We start from the raw sequence: 8,768 nt of genomic DNA on the forward strand, positions 1-8,768 counted from the left end.
AGACTAGCAGATCAGGGAATGAAACTTGGCATTCTCTAGCATCAGAGTCGGAGGTCTGAGGGATGAAAAGTAGCTAGCAGTATTGTCAGGTAGAAAGGAAGCAGGAAAATATGCCATCCTGGAAATGAAGAAATGTTTCGCGAATGAAAGAGGGAAACTAGGCCAAATGCTGCTGCCAGACTTTTGAGAGAAAGATTGAGAAGTGGCAAGAGATTTATCGATGTGGATGATGGGTCACCTTGACAAGAGCTGTGTTAGAGGAGCTCTGGTGTTAAAAGGATGGGCAAAGGACATACAAGTTAAAATGAGAGTAAAAGAAATGAAAAAAGCCAGTATCAGTGACTCTAACGAAGAAGTTTACTGAAAAGGGGAGGAAAGAGTTGATGCAGTAACTGGAGGGGGAAGTAGATCAAGAGATTATTTAGTAAATCAAAAGATTATTATTTGTTGTAAGATGTGAATGCACATTCTGGTCTCTCCTTTATTTACAAATTTTGAGAAGCCGTCTTACTGAAGCAAACTAGTGCTGACACACAATGTTCACATGATAATAATATCAGAGACAGAACTTGGGGCTGTACAGATTACCAATTTGGCAGATAGTAGAGAACTTCTTGCATTCTTATATAATTAAGGAATTGATGTTAGAACATTTTTATTTAAAATTATTGTTTAAGGAATAAATATCTTTTAAAATTCAAAATGATTTTAGTTGGTTAATAAAACTCCTCTAAAGCTGTAGTCTTGGTCTTTGTTTAAAATATATGAGCTCAACTCTATTTCCATGAGGTCTGGGGTGATTTGTTCTCATGACTGGAGACTGGATTCTGTTAAGATGGAGATGTGCCTTTGCTATCGGTGTCTAGTATGACACCCCAGATCTATCCTGGCCCTATTCCCAGGATTCCTAGTGTCTAGTAACTTCTAAACAAATACCAAGAGCATCATAACAACAGGCTAAATTTAGACCAGGCTCAGTGGGGAGGAAGTTTGAGCCAGGCAAAAGGATCATGACTAAGAGTGGTAATTCACTTCTGCCAAGCCTTCGATTTCCTCAAGAATATTAACAACCGAGCCAAGGACTCAACAGATGGAAAGTGGCCGTTGAAGAGGATAAACTAGGAAGACAGGAAGGGAGATGGCTGGAAGAGGCCAAAAGGTAAATGTTATCTTGTCCTTACAGCCTTAAAGGTCTAATTGCGTATTCGATGTAAATTTAGAATCTATATTTGCAGGTTTTCCCGAGAACTACAACTTGATTAGTCCACCTCTTTCTAAGCCTGGGAGGAAGACCCTGGTTACAATAATCCTGCCTCCCTTCCTCCCAAGCAGGATGAATTCCCCTGCCTGGCAGGAATCATGCTGATAGAATGAACATACTGAGTGGGTCTGGGAGTATTGGTGGACCCCAGAAAAGAATTGTACCACAACTGCACTGGATTAACAATATATTAATATGCATCTTGAGTTCACCTTATCATGTATCTATTTTAAAGGCTAATCAAAAATATACACAACAATTTGTCCAAGTATTAATATGTAAGTCAGACTATTTTTTCTAATAAAATGAAGAGGAATTTGCTTGGGTTATGTAATGTGGGAAAAGACATCTGAAAACAAAAGAAGCAAGCGTGGGGTTAACTTCACAACTGGGTCCCCCAGAAATACTGCCCAAATTAAATAATCAACAATAGGGTAAGGATTAAGTGAATTTTCTTATCTTCATATCATGTAGCAATTTGAAATGGTGCTTTATGAAAGAAGAATAAAGCAACATAGGAAATAACACCTTAAGGGAAAATGGCCGAGTGTAACACTTCATGTTTATCTTTAAACTATGTACAAGTTTTTATATAAAAATCTGCAAAAAGTACTCTAAAATGATGTAATAGTTGCATCGTGTGGAAAATTAGGGAGGAACATTTTCTTTTTTTTATTGTTCAAATGGCTGTAACATATGCGCTGTAACATATACTTTTAAAAAGGAAAATGTATCTAGGAAACAAACTGAGTGGGTTAAGCAAGATTTTTTCCTTGAGAACTGAATTTAGCACTAAAATTCTTCTGTCTTATCTAACCTTGAGTAACAGAACTAACTTATAATCAACTAATATTTAATGTTCCTCAACTCCCAACAAACAGAAACAACCCAGGCTTGTGTGCAGGCTTTATGGATCTGAGCAGATGTCTGAAGCAGCTGACGAGACAGAAAGTGCCTTCTAGCAGATAACAATACCAGAGCACACTGTTTAGAAATGTCTTGTCTCACTTTGCTCCGCCAGCAATTTCAGGGAGTTAACAATCAAAACTGCCTCATGTATTTAAACTTTGTGCAGTGGGTCATATAAACATTCTTTGAGTTAAATGGTGTAATAGATCTAAAAATCTCATACCCGCTTTCCTTTCTCTCTGAGATTTATCATGCTGCAACATAAATACCCACAGTATTTTGCAAGACAATGAACTTGGCTTTTTCTAAGGCCAGTAATTTTTGCTGATGAGTGGAATTCCAGAGAGTTGTAAAATGGCTGTTTGACATAGTCTTGGGGCTTTTAGAAGTGCATCCTTAGAATATATTTTAAATTAGAATATGATCATATTCCTAAAACTAAAAATATCTGAATCTACATAAATAATCATATAAGGGATAAAGCATACTAAACTCCCAAGTTTAAGGAAACTACTAAACCTTGACGGGTAGCTAACCAGAAAACTTATATTTAATTATCTTCATCTGTTTATTTCTCATTTCATACCTTTCTGGGGGATGAGTCAGTTGGACTGAAGTTGGAGAGGATGGCTTAGAAGTCATTTCATCATACTTGCCCCAACGTAATATGTCACATATCTGTCCGTTGCATTTTTGCCAGTACTATTTGTGCCCCCCTGGGGGATTTCATGGTTTCTGGGGAATTTTTTCCCTTCCCTTTCTTCCATTTGTTTCATTCCAGGACATGTGATGTCATCACAGCTCTATTAGCTCTACCATGACAATAAAAGCACTTGATCATAATAGAAGTGCTCCAGTGCTCGTTAGCAGGGAAGTGACTCAGTTCAGGAATTGCCTCTTCTCTGGGGAGACTTATCCCCACCTGCCAGGTCTCTCTCAGAGGAGTCCTGGAAAATGAAGACATCAAACACTGTTGGGATCCAATGGCATTCCTTTCTTCAGTCCTCACAGACTGGGCCTGAAAAGCAGTCTCTACTTATTTTGGTTCCAACAAAGACTGAACAATGGTGGGCTGTGAGCAAAGCCTTTTTTCCTATCCGATCTATAGGCATTATCCAAGGAATCTCCATTCACATGAGGATAATTCACAGGGCCTTGTTTCTTGTTTAGACTACAGCTCACTCTGTCTTAGGCCTCCTCTCATTTTCTTTATGGCATTTTAATCCTTAGACTTACAGAGTTACTCAGGAATTAAATAAACTAAATAAGAAGAAAATACTGATATCTCCAAGTCACAGAATCAAGATAACAGTCTCTGTTTTTTTCTCTTCCAGATGCTAACTGTATTTGTGTTAAATATCTTCAGTGGAGATGTGAATGATCTTTACTCTGAATCCTAGGAGGAACCCTAGGAACCTCCTTTAGAGTCATATTTTCTCTGCCATATTATCTAAACGTTTTTATTTTTAATTTACTCACATCTGGCAACAGTTCTCTTTAGGGGTGAGGAAAGTTTATTTTTAGAACTAAAAAATTGGGTTTTTATCCAGCAAGAGATGTGATAATGTTTTCAAGGAGATCTCTTATTATATATTTGAGTGTTTAAATTTTCTTTGTAAATACTGAATTTACTGATAAAAATAAATTGCATGCATTTTGGTAGTTTGTGAAGAGCATGAAAGAGAAGTTGCAGCTTTTTGGACCATTGTTACATTTATAAAATAACCAACACATCTATAAAAAGAATTTCAAGTATGTGCTTAATGGTTGACTTTGGAAGGTAAGTTGTTCACCAGCTGATACAGTAAATAATACATAATTATAAACTAGAGTATTCTGGAGATTGAAAATAATAATAGCAATCCAGAGTTTGGCCAAGTGAAAATAATAATAGCAATCCAGAGTTTGGCCAAGAATCTATTGCTAATTTAACTTTAACTCAGTTTCTCTTGGAATGTTTTTGGGGCTGTTGATTGTTAATATAATAAGTTATTATTATATTAACAAGGCAAATTATAGACTATATGGGTTCAATGAACCCTGAGTATATCTTCTTTCTATAGGCACTTAAATTTTAGATTTGGTCTTTTCAGCAAAGGAAGAATAACTCTACAACTCACACATGATGCATGCAGAATAAGATTCACCCCTTAGATATGTATTTAGCACCTTAAATCTTGGAATTTCTATAAAAATATTCAGGATAGAGAATGAAAGTAGTTGATTTTAGTGTAGATTAGGGAATTTTCTGGGGGAACATCATTTTTGTCCTCCACTCACACAGATGGTTGAAAGTCGGCTCTAATAAGAATCGGAATAAATCATTAATCAATTTTGATTTCAAAAATAGTGCCTATTTTTATACTGCACAATCTTAATTGCGTTACCCATAGAAATTATTTTAAAATGCAGCAACAAAATGTTATCAGCTTGATATGCCTCAGTTTCTGCATGTGGAAATGAATAAATCTCTAAAGGTTCATTTTCTATTCTTCAAAAAATTCTATTTGTATTTCTTTCATATGATATTCAATTTAAAATGGTTTAATTGAAGAGGAAGAAGAAAAAGAAGAAGGAAGAGGAGGAGGAGGAGAATAAGAAGAGGAAGAAGAAAAAAGAAGAAGAAGGAGAAGAAGAAGAAAAAGAAGAAGGGGGAGGGGGAGTGGAAGAGGAGGAGGGGGAGAAAAGGAATTTATGGACCTAAGTAACTGAAGTCCGAGGGTGAAGCTTGTTTTAGTCGAGGCTGGTAGAGGACCTCAAAGCCTGCCTTCTACCTGTCAGCAGTCTTTCTGGCTGTGTATTGGCCTCGTGGTCTTCTAGTACAGAATGACCTGCAGTCAGGGAAGATGGTGACTGGCAACTGCAGATTTACATAATCGTAAATTTAGAGAAACATAATTTATTTTTCTTAATATGTCAATACCAATATATCAGTAGCAGGAAGGAGTTTGGGCCACCTCATGTTGTCAAAGAGCATAAGGTTCTATAACTCTTCAAGGTTATATCACATGGACCTCCCTTCTGGTGTGGAAAGACAATTTTAACACCATGAAAGGTGGAGAACACAGTATGCTGAGTGGCCAGATTCAAAACAGTGTCTTTTAATAACTCACATTATGAATCTACAGAGTTGTAGAGAATTACTAAGAGTATTTATTTATAAATTACTTTTCCTTCTGAACTAATCTTTGCCATAAGACCTGCAAAAATAAGATTCACCACTTAGATATGTATCTAGCATCTCAAACTTTACATTTCCAAAACTGAGATTTCCCAAATCTGCCCTTCTCACAATCTCCCTTTTAGTAGGTGCCTACTACATTTTTCCTAGCTGTTTAGACCAAAAACCTTATGGTCATACTTACCTCTTGGCTAATCCATGAGCAAAATCTATAGGCTCTATCAGAACCCAGTGATCTCTCACCATGTGCATTGACACTACCCTAAACTAAGGCATCATTATTTTACGTTTGGATTATTGTAATAGCCTCGTAACTGGTCTCCCTGCTCCCTGCTTTTGGCCCCCTTCCATCTGTGTCCTCCACACAGCAGCCAGAATGTTCCTTTAAAATCCATCTTCAGTCATATAACTCCTCTGCACAAGACTCTCCAGTGTGACCCCATCTCATTCGGACTCAAAATTCTTCAATGACTGAGCCAGGTGCTTTAGGATTTTTTTTTTTTTCTTTTCCTTTTTTTTTTGGCCATGCTGCTTGGCTTGCAGGATCTTAGTTCCCTGACCAGGGATTGAATCTGGGCCATGGCAGTGAAAGCACTGAGTCCCAACCACTGGACCACCAGAAGAACTCCCCCAGGTACCTTTCTGATCACATCTCCTCTTACACGCCTTAAGTTCCCTCTACTCCAGTCCCATGGATCTTCTTGTCCTTGAACATAGCAGCCTTGCCCCTGGCCCATGACCTTGCATTTACTGGAATTTCTGACTGAATTGCTTGCCCTCAATTTCTCCACTCCTTCATTTCCATCAAGTCCTTAACTTTACCTTCTTAGCCATATTCTCCTTGGCTGCTCTATCTAAAATTTCATCCCATCAGTTTCTGACCTTCTCCTTACTTAATTTTTCTCCATAGCACTCTCCTGTATCTGCCATTCCATGTGTTTTACTTAATTACCTTGTCTCTTCCATTTAGGTACCATACCTAGTATAGGCCTACTAGTCCTCAATAAATAACTGCAGAATAAATGGTTAAGTAAATGAATATATGGCTGAGGAAGAGGTATTAAGATACTTAAAATCAGAAGGGGTCACACTACTAGAGCAGGAAATCTCCTCACAGTGGATCACAAGGTTCTGACCTCAAAGCACACGGGACAGTGATGAAACTGACGCATGTACCATGCACAGTGACAGACATACACATACATGGCTGTACTCTTCCTTCTGTTTCTTTTTCTTCCCTATTATTGGTGTTTTTCAGTGATGTTTGATGGAGAAGTTTTCTGCTTTGATCTGGTTTTGTTTGTATTTATTTACTGCAGCAAATGGGCACATGTATCACTGCTGGAGAAGAATGTGAACAAATATGAATAGAAGAAGTAAATTTGGTAAAATTTTTGTAGTTATAAAAAATGTGGTTATGATGTTGTTTGTAAGGCTGATCTAACTAGTCTATCGTCCTCATTTAAACAGGAAGTAGAGTAATATCATTACAATAGCTGTTTTACTCTTACAACTCTCAAGAACATCTCCCAACAGTATTCATTGGTAGAATATGCCAAAATAATGGCAGTTCTTTTTTTTCTTTTTTTTTTTTTTTTTGGTCACACCGTAAGGCATGTAGGATCTTAGTTCCCCAACCAGGGATTGAACCCGTGCCCCCTGCAGTGGAAGCATGGAGTCTTAACCACTGGACCACCAGGAAAGTCCCCAATAATGTCAGTTTTAAAGACCAGTGAAATGGTTTTAAAAATGAATTGGCTGGGACTTCCCTGGTGGCACAGTGGTTAAGAATCCGCCTGCCAATGCAGGGGACATGGGTTCGTGCCCCGGTCCGGGAGGATCCCACATGCCGCGGAGCAGCTGAGCCCGTGCTCCGCAACAAGAGAAGCCACCGCAATGAGAAGCCCACACACTGCAACAAAGAGCAGCCCCCGCTCGCCGCAACTAGAGAAAGCCCATGTGCAGCAACGAGGACCCAACGCAGCCAAAAATAAAAAAATAAATAAATAAACTTAAAAAAAAATGAATTGGCTTTCTTAATTTCCATTTACTATTGCTCTTTTATTCTGGTTATATTGTCCCCATGGTTAACAGAGGACTAACAATACTATACACCCATATAATCTCTATAATTTGCTACAGCTACCTGACAGTTTCCACACATGGATCAGTTTGAGGGTTGCAGGTGGCATAACTTAATCTGCAGCAGCCTTTCCAAAGATGTTGAATTATGAGCTTTGCAGAACTCTTTTGATGCCTAATTTCATCCAGCCTCACAATTTGCCAAGTTACATTCTTTTCTTCTTCTAGCAAGTGAGTCATCTACTAGCTCTTGCCCCCCAACCCTGAACCCCCATGCTTTAAAAATGATCCCTTGGTCTCTGTTTTTCCAAAGTTTTACTATGGTGTACCTAATGTGATTTTCCTTATATTTATCCTAGACAGGTTTTTAGGGCTTCTTGACTCTGAGGTCTGATATCTTTTGACAGTTGTGGAAAATTTTCAGCCAGTGACTATTCAGATAGGGTAACTGCCTGTTGTGTTTGTCTTCCTCTTGCAAGACTCCAGTGATATTTCTTATTGGAATATTTTATTAAGACTCATATATCTCTTACCCTCTTTTGCATATTTTCCATCATTTTTGCTCTCTGAGTAAGCTTGATATTTTTCACTGACCTATTTTAGAGTTCACCAATCCTCTCTCCTGCAATTGAACCCTTCTACTGAGTTTTTAAAAAAATTTCTGTAATTGTATTTTCAGTTCTAGAGTTTCTACTTGTATTTTAATTTCCATATCTGTCACCTATTTTCTTAAGCACATTAACTAGAGTTTATATCTGATAACTTCAGTAACTAGGTTGTCTAAGTCCATTAGGGCTCCTAGAAAAAAATACCATGGACTGAGTAGCTTATAAATAACAGAAACTTATTTCGCACAGTTCTGGAGGCTGGAAAGACCAAGATCAAGACACTGACATGGTCGGGTATTTGTTAAGGCCCACATCCTAAAAGGCGTCTTCTCCTTGTGTCCTCACATGGCTGAAGAGACAAGGGAGTGCTCTGGAACCTCTTTTATGAAAGCACTAATCCCATTCCTGAGCACTCTGCCCTCATGACCTAAACACCTCCAAGTTCCCACCTCCTAATACCATCACTTTAGGGGTTAGGTTTCATATGTATTTGGTGATGCATATGCGTTCAGACCATAGCATGGGTCATCTGCAAGTCAGTTGATTATCTAATTTTTTCCCCTTTGGGTTCTGTTTTTTCACATTCATAATAATTTTTTTTTTTTTTTTTTTTTTTTTTTTTTTTCTTTTGGTAGGCGGGCCTCCCTCTGCTGTGGCCTCTCCCGTTGCGGAGCACAGGCTCCGGACGCGCAGGCCCAGTGGCCATGGCTCACGGGCCCAGCCGCTC

General features: G+C 38.3%; 1 long non-coding RNA gene across 1 annotated transcript in view; it reads left to right on the forward strand.

The window, feature by feature from the left end:
• Positions 1–997: 997 nt before the first annotated feature.
• Positions 998–8,768, forward strand: part of LOC114487008 (uncharacterized) — a 27,865-nt gene continuing 20,094 nt past the window's right edge. The window contains exon 1 of the long non-coding RNA XR_003681572.2: positions 998–1,159. This is a non-coding gene — a long non-coding RNA (uncharacterized lncRNA). The remainder of the gene's footprint in view (positions 1,160–8,768) is intronic.

Source organism: Physeter macrocephalus, chromosome 10, assembly GCF_002837175.3.
Source record: "Physeter macrocephalus isolate SW-GA chromosome 10, ASM283717v5, whole genome shotgun sequence".
Classification (NCBI taxonomy): Eukaryota; Metazoa; Chordata; class Mammalia; order Artiodactyla; family Physeteridae; genus Physeter; species Physeter macrocephalus.